This window comes from Gopherus flavomarginatus, chromosome 1, assembly GCF_025201925.1.
Source record: "Gopherus flavomarginatus isolate rGopFla2 chromosome 1, rGopFla2.mat.asm, whole genome shotgun sequence".
Taxonomy (NCBI): Eukaryota; Metazoa; Chordata; order Testudines; family Testudinidae; genus Gopherus; species Gopherus flavomarginatus.
The window spans coordinates 101,277,146-101,294,324 of NC_066617.1; the positions used below are offsets into that span (position 1 = coordinate 101,277,146).

General features: G+C 48.0%; 1 protein-coding gene across 20 annotated transcripts in view; it reads left to right on the top strand.

Annotated features, from left to right (window-relative positions):
* RBFOX2 (RNA binding fox-1 homolog 2) overlaps positions 1-17,179 on the top strand; it is a 263,059-nt gene that overhangs the window by 60,539 nt on the left and 185,341 nt on the right. The gene's annotated exons all lie outside the window — the stretch shown is intronic.

The following is a 17,179-nucleotide window of genomic DNA, read 5'->3' on the forward strand; positions in this document are numbered from 1 at the left end:
TTATTGCTGTAACTCTAGCAGCTGAGGAGAGATGAAACACAGTTTTTGGCTAAGAGGTATCCTCCCTTGCAGTGCTGCTGGAGCGTAGAACAATGTGGCCAGGATGGGTTGCTTCTAGCTCTTATGAATTTGCCTTGGTGCTTTTTGAGTCCTGCAGGACCCATGCCCCATCCGCCAACTGAGGATATTTTGATTTTAAAGTAGTAAACTTGATATGGTTCGGTCTATTGAAGCCGTCGCAACATCCCCTTCCCACTCCACAGAAGGTAGGAAACGCCGGCTGATGATGAGGCTGTGTAGAGCAAGGGAGGCGAGGGCCATCATAAATTATCTTTCTACCTTTCCATTGTGAGGCTATTTGTCACCCTTTGCCTGTTGCAGCTTACAAGTCAACATTGTCCAGGAAGAAGTCCTGAAGCTCGTCTGAAACCTTTATTCTAACTCTGGAATTGAATTTTATGGAGATTTGTGAGGGACCTAAGCAAGGAGTATGGACACGTGCTCAGTAGAAGTGCAGCTATGTTTGTATCCAGTGTCACATGCTCTAGTTTTCTTTCAACAAACACAGTTGTGTTGCACTAACCCCCTCTCCCTCAAACAAACCTCCCTCCCTCCCTAACCCTGTTGTTGGGACACCACATTCATGTGATGAATTTGTATCCATGCTTGCCATGATGCTGAACTGTTTGTATCTGTGCATTTCCAGGGAATTTGGAAAATTATTCCATAGTGGTTCCGTGGGGGTGAGGGGATTGGGTTTGGTGACCAGAGCAAGGGCATATTGGGTGATGCACCAGAGACTGTGGTGCAGCATAGTCTGTGATCTCCTACTGCACATAGTGCTGGAAAAAGCAGGTGGACCAGCCATACCAGTTAGGAGATTCCCAGCTATGCTGCAAAAAGAAAAGCCTCGTCTGCGCTACAGTATTTTGGCATTGCAGCCATGTGTATGCCTTATTTTAACTATCAAGACCCTGGCTGAGAGCAAGTACGATTACAAGCCTTGCCACTATTGAATCCTACACTGGGTTTCTCTACATTATTGTAGAGCCATGGACAGAAAATGTAAGTGTTATAGCTACAATGGCTGAGTTAGTTCTGCCAGTGCAGTGTTACAATGCTCCTGGCCCCACCATTTAGTATTAGATTTGACCATTCAGAATGCTGGCTCTGTCATCCATCATGCAACTCTTCTTTTGGTTGCGTGTGGGGCTGAGAACACTTGCATTGGTACTCATCTGCTCTCAGCTATGCTCCATCCTGTCTTCCAACTCCTGCCATTCAAGGCCATCCTGACAGCACCTGGGACTCTATATGAACAGTCTTGAATGTTCTCCCTCACTCTGCACCCAGGGACAGCAATAGAGACAAAAATAAAATACAAACTACAGCGTTTGTTACATGAACATGTTTAAACCTTGTGTTGATTTATCTGAAAAACAAAGGACCAAAGTCAATTGCTGTTCAGCAGCCAGTCTAGGCATGCATATGCCCTATTGTACACACTTTCCTGACGGGTGCCCTGGCAATCAAATCCATCTCTTAACTGCATTATTATTTTATTTATAAGACAGTAGCTCCCAGATGCCCCAGTCAAGACGGAGATCCGATGTGCTATGCACTGTACAAATGCAGGATGAGTGCCTCTGCTCCAACATGCTTATAATCTAAATAAGGTCAGGGTGTGACAGTGGATATAGAACACAAGGGGTGGGGCGGGAAGGGAGAAGACAACGGTAATAGTAATGGAAATACAACATTAAATATATTAGTGAAATGTAGTAAGTTTCACAGTGGCTGGGGGTTTTTTTAAGGCAAGTGATGCACCAACAAAACAAGAACAGAAAATCAATCATGCAACAAATTAAAATGAGTTATTGAATAAATAATCAGACTCAAATCGAAGAACTTCCTCAAGAACTTTTACCCAAAGGAGGATAGTGTTCATTGTAGCTTGGGCCCAGAGTAAGTCTGGCAGCAGCTTGGGAGAGAGGTTGGCGAGACTATACCATGTGGTTGACAACTGTGAAACTAATCCTTGGCTCTCATGAGGCATATGCAAATCCCCATTGTGCAGGATAGAATTATTCAAAGGATCCATTGGGACAAACAAAAAATGTGAACTAGGTGCAAATACCGTATACCCTGTGAGGCTATGGACACTATGAACAGGCTGAAATTGTGAACAAACAGCATCACTTAATCATAGGCCCTGCTATGGCCTCTGTACCCTGATAGATCATGAGGACACTCCAGGTGGGCACGGGAGCCAATGGATCGGCCAGAGTACGTGCTGGCAACTCTACGTAGCACAATCGTGGCTCCTCCATGAAGGTGAGCACAGGTATCAACATACTAGCCAGTGTGTATAGGCATTTCAGATGGCAAGTTACTTCATGGAGGTTTTCTGGCAGGCCAAGCAACCTCAATTTTTAGCCGTCATGTTTTCACTTTAGTAAATCTCTCTGTAAAATGATTTTCCTTCCATATTTGCTCTTTGCTATTTCTTGATCTGTTAGGGTTTTTTCTTAGGCCTGGTCTACACTACGCGTTTAAACCAAATTTAGCAGCGTTAAACCAATTTAACCCTGCACCCATCCACACGACGAGGCCCTTTATATCGATATAAAGGGCTCTTTAAACCGATTTCTGTACTCCTCCCCAACGAGAGAAGTAGCGCTGAAATCGGTATTGCCATGTCGGATTAGGTTTAGTGTGGCTGCAAATCGACGGTATTGGCCTCTGGGCGGTATCCCACAGTGCACCATTGTGACCGCTCTGGAAAGCAATCTGAACTCGGATGCACTGGCCAGGTAGACAGGAAAAGCCCCATAAACTTTTGAATTTCATTTCCTGTTTGCCCAGCTTGGAGCTCTGATCAGCACAGGTGGCGATGCAGTCCCAAATCCAAAAAGAGCTCCAGCATGGACCGTACGGGAGATACTGGATCTGATCGCTGTATGGGCAGAGGCAGCAAAGAATCCTGTAGCACATTATAGACTAACAGACGTTTTGGAGCATGAGCTTTCGTGGGTGAATACCCACTTGGTCAGATGCATGTAATGGAAATTTCCAGGGGCAGGTATATATATGCAAGCAAGCTAGAGATAATGAGGTTAGTTCAATCAGGGAGGATGAGGCCCTGTTCTAGCAGTTGAGGTGCGAAAGCCAAGGGAGGAGAAACTGGTTTTGTAGTTGGCAAGCCATTCACAGTCTTTGTTTAATCCTGAGCTGATGGTGTCAAATTTGCCAATGAACTGAAGCTCAGCAGTTTCTCTTTGAAGTCTGGTCCTGAAGTTTTTTTGCTGCAGGATGGCCACCTTAAGGTCTGCTATAGTGTGGCCAGGGAGGTTGAAGTGTTCTCCTACAGGTTTTTGTATATTGCCATTCCTAATATCTGACTTGTGTCCATTTATCCTTTTCCATAGAGACTGTCCAGTTTGGCCGATGTACACAGCAGAGGGGCAATGCTGGCATACGATGACATATATTACATTGTTGGACATGCAGGTGAATGAACCGGCGATGGTGTGGCTGATCTGGTTAGGTCCTGTGATGGTGTCGCTGGTGTAGATATGTGGGCAGAGTTGGCTTCGAGGTTTGTTGCATGAATTGGTTCCTGAGCTAGAGTTACTATGGTGCTGTGTGCAGTTACTGGTGAGAGTATGCTTCCGGTTAGCAGGCTGTCTGTGGGCGAGGACTGGCCTGCCACCCAAGGCTTGTGAAAGTGTGGGATCATTGTCCAGGATGGGTTGTAGATCCCTGATGATGCGTTGGAGGGGTTTTAGCTAGGAACTGTATGTGATGGCCAGTGGAGTCCTGTTGGTTTCTTTCTTGGGTTTGTCTTGCAGTAGGAGGCTTCTGGGTACACGTCTGGCTCTGTTGATCTGTTTCCTTATTTCCTCATGCGGGTATTGTAGCTTTGAGAATGCTTGGTGGAGATTTTGTAGGTGTTGGTCTCTGTCTGAGGTGTGAGAGCAGATGCGGTTGTACCTCAGTGCTTAGCTGTCGGCAATATATTGTGTGGTGTGCCTGGGATGGAAGCTGGAGACATGAAGGTAGGCATAGGGGTCGGTAGGTTTTCAGTATAGGGTGGTGTTAATGTGACCATCACTTATTTGCACCGTGGTGTCTAGGAAGTGGACCTCCCATGTAGACTGGTCCAGGCTGAGGTTGATGGTGGGGTGGAAGCTGTTGAAATTGTGGTGGAATTTTTCCAGAGTCTCCTTCCCATGGGTCCAGATGATGAAGATGTCATCAATGTAGCATAGGTAGAGAAGGGGCGTGAGTGGACGAGATCTGAGAAAGCGTTGTTCCAGGTCGGCCATAAAAATATTGGCATATTGTGGGGCCATGCGGGTGCCCATAGCGGTGCCACTGATCTGGGGATATATATTGTCATCAAATTTGAAATAGTTGTGTGTGAGAATAAAGGCACAGAGCTCAGCCACCAGTTGTGCTGTGGCATCATCAGGGATACTGTTCCTGACAGCTTGTATTCCATCTGTGTGTGGGATGTTTGTGTAGAGAGCCTCTACATCCATGGTGGCTAGGATGGTGTTTTCTGGAAGGTCACCAATGCATTGTAGTTTCCTCAGGAAATCAGTGGTGTCACGGAGATAGCTGGGAGTGCTGGTGGCATAGGGTCTGAGTAGAGAGTCCACATATCCAGGCAGTCCTTCAGTGAGAGTGCCAATACCCGAGATGATGGAGCGTCCAGGATTTCCGGGTTTGTGGATCTTGGGTAGCAGATAGAATAACTCTGGTCGGGGCTCTAAGAGTATGTTGATTTGTTCTGGTGTTAGTGTAGGGAATGTCCTGAGTAGATGGTGCAGTTCCTTAGTGTATTCCTCAGTGGGATCTGAGGGAAGTGGCCTGTAGAATTTGGTATTGGAGAGTTGTCTGGCAGCCTTCATTTGGTAGTCGGACCTGTTCATGATGACAACAGCACCTCCTTTGTCAGCATCTTCGATTATAATGTTAGGGTGGTTTCTGAGGCTGTGGATGGCATTGCGTTCTGCATGACTTAGGTTATGAGGCAAGCGATGTTGTTTTTCCACAATTTCTGCCTGTGCACATTGGTGGAAGCATTCAATGTATAGGTCCAGACTGTCATTTCCACCCTCAGGAGGAGTCCATGTGGATTTCATCAGGCATCTACAACCCATCCTGGACAATGATCCCACACTTTCACAGGCCTTGGGTGGCAGGCCAGTCTTCGCCCACAGACAACCTGCCAACCTGAAGCATATTCTCACTAGTAACTGCACACCGCACCATAGTAACTCTAGCTCAGGAACCAATCCATGCAACAAACCTCGATGCCAACTCTGCCCACATATCTACACCAGCAACACCATCACAGGACCTAACCAGATTAGCCACACCATCACCGGTTCATTCACCTGCACGTCCACCAATGTAATATACGTCATCGTATGCTGGCAGTGCCCCTGTGCTATGTACATTGGCCAAACTGGACAGTCTCTACAGAAAAGGATAAATGGACACAAGTCAGATATTAGGAATGGCAATATACAAAAACCTGTAGGAGAACACTTCAACCTCCCTGGCCACACTATAGCAGACCTTAAGGTGGCCATCCTGCAGCAAAAAAACTTCAGGACCAGACTTCAAAGAGAAACTGCTGAGCTTCAGTTCATCGGCAAATTTGACACCATCAGCTCAGGATTAAACAAAGACTGTGAATGGCTTGCCAACTACAAAACCAGTTTCTCCTCCCTTGGCTTTCGCACCTCAACTGCTAGAACAGGGCCTCATCCTCCCTGATTGAACTAACCTCATTATCTCTAGCTTGCTTGCATATATATACCTGCCCCTGGAAATTTCCACTACATGCATCTGACCAAATGGGTATTCACCCACGAAAGCTCATGCTCTAAAACGTCTATTAGTCTATAAGGTGCTACAGGATTCTTTGCTTCTTTTACAGATCCAGACTAACACGGCTGCCCCTCTGATACTTGACACCATGTATGGGCAGACAAATCTGTTCTATCATAGCTCCGTTACAGAAGACGAAATGATAAAGCATTTGAATAAATCTCCAGGCTATGATAGACAGAGGCCACAGCACAGTGCTGTGTGACAAGCGTAACAGAAAGTCAAAGAATCAAATGGACGCTCATGGAGGGAGGGATGGGGTACTGAGGACTCCAGCTATCCCACAGTCCCCGCAGTCTCCGAAAAGCATTTGCATTCTTGGCTGAGCTCCCAATGCCTGAAGGGTCAAAAACATTTTCCCAGGTGTTTCAGGGTATATGTCGTCTATTTACACCCTCCCCCTCGCCCCCCAAAGAAAAGGGGAAAAAAAATGTTTCTCGCCTCTTTTCAGTGTCACCCTATGTCTACTGCGTGCTGCTGGTAGACGAGGTGCTGCAGCGCTGAACACCAGCATCCCCTTCCCGGTGCAGAGCATACAATATGACTGCTATCCATCGTCATCATCAGCCTGTGAGTGCTCCTGGCTGGCTTCGGTAAAAATGGGAATGATGGTCATTCCTGGCTGATGGTACAGAACGGCCGGTATCCGTCTTCATCATAGCAACTGGGGGCTGAGCTCCATCAGCCCCCCCCCCCCCTTTCATGTCTAAATTCTTTACTGTCTGCACTGTCATAGCAGCGGGAGGCTGGGCTCCTCTCCCCCCCCCCCACCCCTTTAATGTCCTGCCTGGACTATCATAGTAGCTGGAGGCTTCCTCCCTCTCATTTTATCTCACTAAAAAAAGTCAGTGTTTCTTGTTTCTGCATTCTTTATTACTTGATCACACAAATGGGGGGACACTGCCACGGTAGCCCAGGAGGGTTGGGGGAGGAGGGAAGTAACGGGTGGAGTTGTTGCAGGGGCACCCCCTAGAATGGCATGCAGCTCATCATTTCTGCGGGATCTCTGGGGCTCTGACATGGAGTGGCTGTGCTCTCTGGTTCTCTAGTACACTTGCCCCATATTCTAGGCAGGACTGACTCTATTTTTAGACAAAACATGAAGGAGGGAATGACCTGGGGAGTCATTCCCATTTTTATCCATGTGCTCCCGGCCGACCTCAGCGAGACCAGCCAGGAGCACCCATGACAGCAGCAGATGGTACAGAACGACTGATAACAGTCATCTCATCGCCAATTTACAATGGCATGGCAGACGGTGCAATAGGGATGGTAACCGTCTCTGCTACTTTGGAAAGGCAAATGAATGCTGCTGTGTAGCACTGCAGTACCGCCTCTGTCAGCGGCATCCAGTACACATACGGTGACAGTGACAAAAGGCTAAACGGGCTGCATGGTTGCCATGCTATGGCGTCTGCCAGGGCAATCCAGGGAAAAAGGGCGCGAAATGATTGTCTGCCGTTGCTTTCACGGAGGAAGGATTGAGTGACGACGTTTACCCAAAATCACCCACAACACTGTTTTTTGCGTTGGGATCTCAACCCAGAATTCCAATGGGCGAGGGAGACTGCGGGAACTATGGGATAGCTATGGGATAGCTACCCACAGTGCAACGCTCTGGAAATCGATGCTAGCCTCGGTACATGGATGCACACCGCCGAATTAATGTGCTTTGTGTGGCTGCATGCACTCAACTTTATACAATCTGTTTTACAAAATCGGTTTATGTAAAATCGGAATAATCCTGTAGTGTCGACATACTCCTAGTCTCACTTTTGGCTCTGAGGCAGATGAAATTCAGACCGGGCTTTCACTAATGTTATTTCAAGCTTTTACTAATCTGATTGGGAACCTCTAATCTGATAGCAGCAGAGAGCAAAGTCCTCTGCACACTGCCATCTCTACAATGCCAGACCCAGCCTGTGGCTACAATCTATCACCTGGTTCTTTGCAGTTCAGGGTGAGGGAAGTTATGTTTAGTAATTCAGGCTCTGTGCTAAAGTAATTATGAGATGCAGAAACAGGAATTTGGTCTGTTGAATGAGATTTCTCCCCGCTCTGTGACTGAGCTGGATTTGAACGGGTGATTTAGGCTTGAAACTGCAGAGGGATTTAGGTATTGCAATGCTGAACTTTTACTTCAAAAACTTAGGTGCAAAAGAGTTTAGGTTCCTGTAGAGTTCACAAAAACAACGAGGAGTCTGATGGCACCTTAAAGACTAACAGATTTATTTGGGCATAAACTTTTGTGATACAGGGTTCAGCAACAGCCAGGCAGGAGTTTTGTAGATCGTAGTTAGGTGCCTAAATACCTTTATGTAGTAGTGTTTAAAAGCTGCATAGCTAACTCTTTTCTGACATGTCACATTTATTTCTCTCCAAGAACTGTGCTGTTTTCTTACCAAGTCATTTTTTTTAGCAGAAATGGCAAAACTGAAATTTACTTTCCGGATAAAAGTGCTCCAAGAGAACTCAACTTTTCTTCCATTGCTTCCTGTATGCCTTTTTCACTCCTTTAAATTTTAAGTGCCATTAATTGACCTCTGCAAGCCTTTCACTGTTGTCTTTACACCATCTAGTGGATAAACCTTATCCATACATTCTTGATTTGTTTAAGTTTTGTCCCCTTTTCTTCTTCCTCCCTTCCAGGTAACTGTTCAAGGCCTTACTGGGTAAGTGTGTGCTGCAGTGTAAGCCCAAGGTTAGTGGGATTGGAGTCAGCTGACCTGTGTCTGGGAACCCTGAGCTTGAGCATCTACATTGTATTTTAAACCCTAGATTAATAATTTTCTGATCATTGTTTGAACCCAGGATTCTGGCATCCACACTGCAGTGTGCAGACCTTAGTCAAAGTAACTATATCACAGAGTCCCTAGTCCCCAAAATGTGGCCCTAGAAATGCAGTGCACTGTGGGAAAACTTTACTCCTCCCCTCCCCCCCCATGTTACCAGGAAGCCGCTCACTTTACAAAAGGCTTGATCGTTTCGCTCTCCATTGCAAACCTAGGAGTTTGTTTGCAGATCAGTGATCAGACCAGAATGGATTAACGCTGACCTAAACTGCTGCCGTTTGCCAAGGTATATGTGGGAAGCGTTTCTGTTTTCAACAGAGTGGATTGCAGGTTGTTGGGATAGAGAGGATTAAGGAAGATTTCCTATGGAATTGTGGATTACTTCTGGCTGACTCCCAGTACGTAAGTCAAGCGGACCTGCAACTACACTGCAGAGCAATAGGGCTTGGACCCTGGGTCCTGGCTTGACCTGATCTTGGACCCTGGGTCTGAGCCCTGGATTAGCGCAATTGCAGTGTAGACGCAAGGGGCGTTAGCCAGGCTCAAGCCTGGGCTTACATTGCAGTGTAGACATACTCACTGATGCAATGTGAGAATACTCAGGTCTATGGTACAGAGTGTATCCTAATTCCTCTCCAAGTATTTAACTCTTTTACTGTCATCAGGTGCAGCACTGAATAAATTAGAATAGGGATTCCTATGGAGGCCATATTTGTCACAATCTCAGTAATACCAGCCAAGTATATTACATTCTGGCTTATGATGGCTAAATCTCTGGGCTGCTCCTGTGGTCTCCCTGTGCTTTGCTTCATTGCAGTCTTGCTGGCCTTTCCTGCCAGAGCAGTTACCTATGCTTGATATGATGGAAGCAACAGGAGTAGGTGAGTGTGTGTGGCTCCAGGGCACAGGACTGGATAGAGCTTTATTTGTTTGAAGGGAAAAAGGAAAAGCTTCTGTTGCAGCATACAGCACTATGTTGGGGCTGTGTTTGAGCTATTGCTGTGAGGATGGGGAGCATGGTGGGCAGGGCTGTGAGGTTTCCTAGGAATTGTAGGTTTGTTCTTTGGGTGACTGGTGCAGTCGCCCAAAGACATGAAAGTCACCCAGTCCAGAAAAGAACAGCAGAGGTAGTGGCAATACAAACGTCCTTAATGGTTGTGCCTCATCGTTTATCTGAAGGGGAACCACATGCATGAGTAAAGGGAATTCATTCTCTATGCCAGTGGTTGTCAAACTTTAGCAATCCAAAGACCCCCGTTTTGATTTAAAAGCTGGCTTCTAGTTTTCCCCGGGGGTGCTCAACCCCCGCTCAGCCTCAGGCCCCGCCCCACCTCTTCCTGCCTTCTCTCCATCCCGTGCCTCCTTTCCTGCCTCTTTTCGCCCCCTCCCCCGAGTGTGCTCCATCCCTGCTCCTCCCCCTCGCTCCCAGCACCTCCTGCACGCCACTGAATAGCTGTTCCACAGCGTGCAGGAGGCACTGGGAGGGAGAGGGAGGAGTTGATCAGCAGGGCCGATGGCCCTGGACATGACTTGTAGACCCCCTGGAGCTGGACATGACTCGTGGATAGGGCCTGATTAACTGTCTTGTTGGCCTGGGGCTATTAGATTTTGTGGGGCCCCTATACATGTCTTTTTCCTAGAAGGGAGTTTGGTGCAGGAGGGGGCAGGGGCAGGGGATTAGGGTGCAGGAGGGAGTGTGGGGTCTGGGAGGGAGTTTGGGTGCAGGAGGGGGATTCTGATCTGAGGCACGGGGTTGGGATGGAGGAGGGGGTGCCAGGTGCAGGCTCTGGCTGGGAGGCGCTTACCACAGGCAGTTCCTGGCCGGTGGTGCATCAGGGCTCAGGCAGGCTGCCTGCATACCATGGCCCCACGCCGCTTCCAGAAGCAGCTGGGTGCTAGCATGTCTCTGCGGCCCCTGGCGGGAGGGGGACAGCATGTATCCGTGCGCTGCCCATGCCCGCAAGCGCCACCTTCGTAGCTCCCATTGGCCGGGAACTAGCCAATGAGAGCTGCGGAGACAGTGCTTGAGGCGGGGGCAGTGCGCGGAGCTGCCTTCCCGCACCAGGAGCCTCAGAGATGTGCCGGCAGGCAGCTGCTTCTGGGAGCGGCATGGGGCATTGGCATGCAGACGTACCCTAGCACCATTTTTAATGGCCCAGAGATTGCTGCCTGTGATTTATTTTTGCTGGGGCCCTGGGCTGCAGCCCCTAAAGCCCCTGCCTTTATCCAGCCCTGCTCGTGTACCCCAGTTTTAGAACTGCTTCTCTATGCGCCTTTCAGCCCTAGCCCCTCTGCTGAGTCTCCCAGCAAAGGGACCAGTTGTGGTGGTTTCTGTGGTATAAATACCTGCCCTTTAGGCACTGAACTGAGACTTCCAGAGCTCATTTCATGAGTCCTGCCAAACACCTCTTAGATACTATAGCATGTCTACACAACAAAATTGACCTTCATTGCTATAGTGGAATAACTCCCCTGTGTGGACACTTTGTTCTGGAATAAATGTGACTTTATTCCAGAATGATTACTCCAGTTACTTCCAGATAGTTATTCTGTTATGTCTCTGCCCGTCAGTTTCCCTGTTCCCTATTTCTGTAGTGCTTTTCAGGCCAAAGTGCTTTATAAACAATATCTGGAATTTGCTTCAGCTAATTCTGGGGTGAAGTGTGCCCTTTCCCCAGTGTAATTTGAATATGGTACTGTTCCTCATTCTGTTCCAGACTGCTTAGTAGCATTGCTATGTGCCATATTCTGCCGGTAGAATGTAATTGCACAAATTGGGCCACAAAAGTGATCTTCAGCTACCATAAAAGGCTAGGGTTTAGAATGTTAGCTTGGAGCCTCATTTAAAAGATTGCACCTCCAGTAATACAGAGTTCTAACATCATACTAATTTGGAGGGGAAAGTGCCATCTATCACATGGCAACTGCTACTTCATGCAGTAGCACAATTTCCCTTGCTGGTTTCCCATCCAAATACTTACCAGGTCTGACCTTACTCCTCTTATGAGTGCAGATGAGAATATAGTCCAAGGTAGTATGGCTGCATATGGTAACTGCTAGTAGCAACTTTCAGTCACTGCCCCTTTGATCTGGCTTCAGCCTCGAGGTACAAGTTATCTAATCCAGTGGTTCCCAAACATTTTTCCTTCTTTTTTCTCGTTGGTATCTGACTATATGTCTCTTGTTTCTGGTATTACTGGAAAGCCACTGCCAGAGTGGGAGTGCCCCTGCCAGCTTGACCTCTCACGCTTGGAATGTGCGAGGTCATTCTGTGCAGAGGATGTTATTTTGAGAACAAAATGGTGCCCTCCATGCAGCAAAAGTGCTTGAACGCTGTTCCAACATGTTCCAGCCTTGTTTCAGGGACAGACCCCGCATAACCCATGGCAGACCTCCAGGGATCCGGGAATCCCATTTTGGGAACCACTGATCTAATCCATTTCCAACTGAGCCACTGGCCTCTTGCATTCTTATTCACTTATTGCTTTAAAATGTATATTAGGTTTCCTGAGCAACTTAGTCATAAAGATTTGTGTGTTTGCTCCTACTCATGGTTGTGAACTGGTCTGGATGAGCCATGCGTCACTGGCAGAAGCTTTGAAAACAGGCAGTCTTTTGTGCTGCTTGATCCCTTTCTGGCAACTGGAAAATTCACAGATCTGTGCCTGGTTCTTATAGGCTCAGCACAGCCCTTCCGCCTCCTCCCATTCCCTTCTGATGTGTGGAATTTGGCAAGAAGTCTCTTTAGTGATGAAATGTAATGAGTTTGCTGCCTCTCCCCATGGAAGTGTACTGCAGAGCAGCCAAGCTTCCTGGTGTAATCGCCTCACAGATACTCTACCGCTTCTAGGGTGTGTGTGTGTGTCTGTCTCTCTCTCTGCTGTCTACAGCATCTTCATGCCTTCTTCATTTGGGAAAGGGGGCAGCTAGCAGGGTCTCCCCATTGCCGTCTGACTGGTTTGATGTGGGTCTGTTTCCTGAACCTTGGTTGTCCTGTTCCCTTTGCAGGAGCGGGGAAGTGTAGCAGCATGAACTGGGATTCCACATTGCGTGTTACCCTTTTTTTAAGAACACTTACTGTGGCAAGAAAATCTCTATCTGTGATTCAGAGTGTCTACATGGGGAAGAGTTCTGCCTCATCTGTCTTGTCTGTCTATCATGACAGTGCTTAGGAGCCCCAGTAATAGTCTAGGATTCTATTGTGCTAGGCTCTGAACAAACACAGAGCAAAGAGCTTACAGTCTCAGGGCTTGTCTACATCAGAAAGTTGCAGCGCTGGTGAGGGAGTTACAGCGCTGCAACTTAGGAGGTGTACACATCTGCAGGGCACCACCAGCGCTGCAACTCCCTGTTTGCAGCGCTGGCCGTACTCCCGTTTTGTCTCGGGTGTAGAGGATCCAGCGCTGGTGATCCAGCGCTGGTAATCAAGTATAGACACTTACCAGCGCTTTTCTTGACCTCCGTGGAATAAGCAGGTATCCCAGCATACCTGAGGAAGCCTCTGGTAATCAAGCTGGTCTCCTTTCCCGGTTTGCTCTCGCGTTCCCTGAACCCCCGAGCAAGCAGGTCTCCTTCCCTGCGGTTTGCAGGGTGGTTCGGGGAACGCAAGAGCAAACCGGGAAAGGAGACCAGCTTCGCCGCGGTTTGCTCTCGCGTTCCCCAAACAAGCAGGTCTCCTTCCCTGCGGTTTGTAGGGTGGTTCGGGGAACGCGAGAGCAAACCGCGGTGAAGCTGGTCTCCTTTCCCGGTTTGCTCTCGCGTTCCCCGAACCCCCCTTGAAGCCGCCCAACAGCGCTGCAGTGTGGCCACATCTAACACCACTTGCAGCGCTGGTTGCTGTAAGTGTGGCCACTCTGCAGCGCTGGCCCTATACAGCTGTACTAATACAGCTGTAACAACCAGCGCTGCAAAATTTTAGATGTAGACATGGCCTTAGGGTTTGTCTACACAGGGAATTATTCTGGAATAGCTATTCCTGACTAACTTCATGTAGGCATGTAGTTATTCTGCAATAAAATCCTCTCCTGCACATAAGATCAGATGTTGAGGTTAGAGTGCTAAAACCTTCTACTTCACTACTTTTCCAGCTCTTTGTCAGCAAGGAGTAAAATGTTTGTACTTGGTACTAGATAGGCCCAATAATACATTCTGTTATTGACCTAACATGCAACTTCTTGCAGAAAATACAGAGATTCTGTTCAGAAAACTGCAAGATAAATATCTGGGCAAAAATAATCTGAAACAGAAATTTAAAGGAAGGGAGAATCTGGGAAGCAGTCATGGTGAAAGATATTGAGGAGTGATATTGACCAGTGTGATAGACATGAGATTAAAATGTAGCATGGTCGCAACAACAAACGAGTTTAACTGAAGAGTGCATACATAGCGACTTTTAACAGAGTAGGAAGGGAAAAGACCTCCTTGAGACATCTCTGATACATGTGACTTAATATGTCCAGGTCTGTGCACCTCAGTATCAGTAAGATATTGACCGATTGGAAGGAGTTTAAAGCAACATAAAGGATGACGTTTTGGAAGAAAAGAGTAAGAAGAGTGCTCAGAGTGCGGGTGCAGGGTCTGGGAGGGAATTAGGGTGCAGGAGAGTGCTCAGGGTGGGAGTGTGGGACGAGGCTTAGGGCTGGGGCAGGCACGAGGTGCAGAGCACTTACCTGGGGTAGCTCCTGTTTGATGCAGGAGGTGTGCAGGTGGCTCTGCGCAGTGCGGCACCGCTCCCGTGGCCGTGATTCTGGGAGCTGCTCCCCTCTTTCCCCGGCAGGCTGGGCCACCCGGAACGCAGGGGCTTTAGGGGCTGCAAGGCCCTGGGCTAAGGGGGCCCTGGGGCTCTGGCCTGCAGCTCTAAAGCCCCTTTCGGAATGCGGCCCTGGAGTCACGGCCAGAGGACTCAAGAGGAGCAGGGGCAGCCATGCAGCCAGTGGCTGGAGAGATTTGGCGCTTTCCCCCAAGGAAGGTGAGAAACAAGGGGTCTGATTAGGAGTACAGAGCTCAAATTGAGAGCAGGGAAATCTAGGCTGACAGAAGGTGATCAGTCTGAGGCTCCTGGGGTCAGAACTAAAACTGTGCAAACTTAATGTCTGTCTTGTGTAGGGATATTTTTTCTTAGGGCTATTTAGAGCGCTACTCAGTGAGGGGAGCAAAATCCCATGGGCAGGGCCGGCGCTACCATTTAGGCAGCCTAGACAATCGCCTAGAATAATTGGTGGGCGGCATTTTGCCGGAGGGGGCGGCAGGCAGCTCCGGTAGAGCTGCCACAGTGGTGCCTGCGGAGGGTCCGTTGGTCCGCGGCTCTGGTGGAGCTACCGCAGTCGTGCCTGCGGACGGTCGGCTCCTCGCCGGGCTCCGTGGACCTCCCGCAGGCACGACTGCAGCAGCTCCACTGGAGATGCGGGACCAGCGCGCGGGGCTGCGAAATTGCTGTCTGCCTAAGGTGCTCAAACCCCTAGCGCCGGTCCTGCCCATGGGAGATGGGAAGTTGTCAGCTCCCTGTTTGTCTGTAGTTATCCTATCATTTGATATCTTCTGAACTGAAAAAAAAAATCTCTTAAATATCTTACATTTATTTAACATTTTTAATTCTGAAAGATTCCAAGACACTTTACAGATTTCCTCTCTGGGTATCTATAAATACCTGCACACAGCACTGCAACCACCACATAGCTGACTGCAACGTTTTTTTAAATTGCATGCTGCAATACCACACAGCAGTAGATTATTCCCCAGTTCTGATGTGAGCCACACACCAGACCACACAAAGAAAAGGAGTTTTGGAGAGGAGGCACCTCTGCCTGTATATGGGATTGATGTCATTACATGATTAGGAAAACTGTTACTGAACAGAACCAATAAAGGGCCTGCTGTGTGCCACGTGGGAGGAGATAGCTGGTCTATGTGGCTGTATCTGTGTTTTGCCAGAAGAGGGCACCCAGTGCATAGCAAATGCCAAATATTAAAGTGGAAACAATTCAAGACTCCAGAGCTGGATCTGTCTACGGAATGAATGTACAGAAAAGCCAAGTGTAGGAGCTTAAAGATTCCTCCTTCCTCTCCTGAAAGCCATTCTCATTTTCTAAGTGAGTCTTTTAGACTCTTCTGTCACTACACATTTGTTGTGTGCAGTGTTGTAGTTTATGTCAGTCCCAGGATATTAGAGGTATAGTGTGAGTGGGTAATCTCTTTTATTGGACCAGCTTCTGTCGGTGAAAGAGCCAAGCTCTCGAGCTTACACAGAGCTCTTCTTCAGGTCTGGGAAATGTACTCAGTGTCAACCACAAATTTGTGACTGCTGCTGTGGAACGGGAATGTCGTAAGGTTTGGGGAGAAGATGGAAAGTAGAGGGTGGAAGCTGACTGGTTGCGTGAAGGAGTTAGCAATTAGGAAGTGGGAAAAGGTATGATAAAGTAGGTGTACTAGCATCTAGTGAGCATTTAGTTAGTGCTGCTCTGTGGATGTGTAGGAAGCTAATCTTGACAAGAGAAATCTTATTTTTGGAGGTGGGAGGAAAATGTTACGAACGATTCCACACAGAGCAGGGACAACCCAATGCAGGCTTGTGTGTGTGAATCTAAGGGTACACCCAGACTAGACACAATATATCAATCCCCGAATGTACTCCTGTCGACTCCGGAACTCCGCCAGGGCGAGCGGTGGAAGCGGAGTCGACGGGGAAGCCATGGCCATCGATCCTACACCGTGAAGACGAGAGGTAAGTCAAAATAAGATACGTCGACTTCAGCTACGCTATTCCCGAAGCTGAAGTTGTGTATCTTACATCGCGCTCCCCCTCTTCCCCCGCCCCAGTGTAGACCAGGCCTAAGGGTAATAATGGGTCTGTCATCCCCAAATACAATCCGTTTTGGAACTACGAGAGTTAATCTGAGGAGCTGTGAGAGCACTTTTGCTGGCAAGGTATGTAAGAAAAGGTTTTAATCATGGAACAGTCTCTATCCGGTTGCCAAATCCTATACATCCAAGGTGGTGGACAAAGTGGGAAATACAGGAGGGTCTTGCTGAAAAATGTTGGGAATAGATAACTGACCCTTTTGTAGGAAAGAGGCTGGTTGGGCACCAGGGCTGTTCTGAATGTAGCATGCTGTTGGTTTTGAGCCTGCATTATCATTATGAATATTTGAGTGTGCTGTCAAGCATCATGCCTACTCAGTGTTTTATATGTAATGGGAGAGTCCTGATCTGATCTGATCTAGGTACATCCCCGCTTCAGGCCCCTAGCCACCCTAGTTTCCCTGGAGACCACTCTGTAGAGGACAGCTACTTTCTCCACTGCAATCAGCCTACTATAATCTATCACACCATTTATAGGAATAGAAGAGGGAACAAGGCTCCCACTCCTCAACCCCTTCTCCAGTGGTCTGAAAACAGGTGTCTCCATCTATATCATGACAGCCATGACAGATTGAAGGCTAAAGCCCTTCTGTCTGTGTTATTAATTGTAATACTGGAGGTCTCCT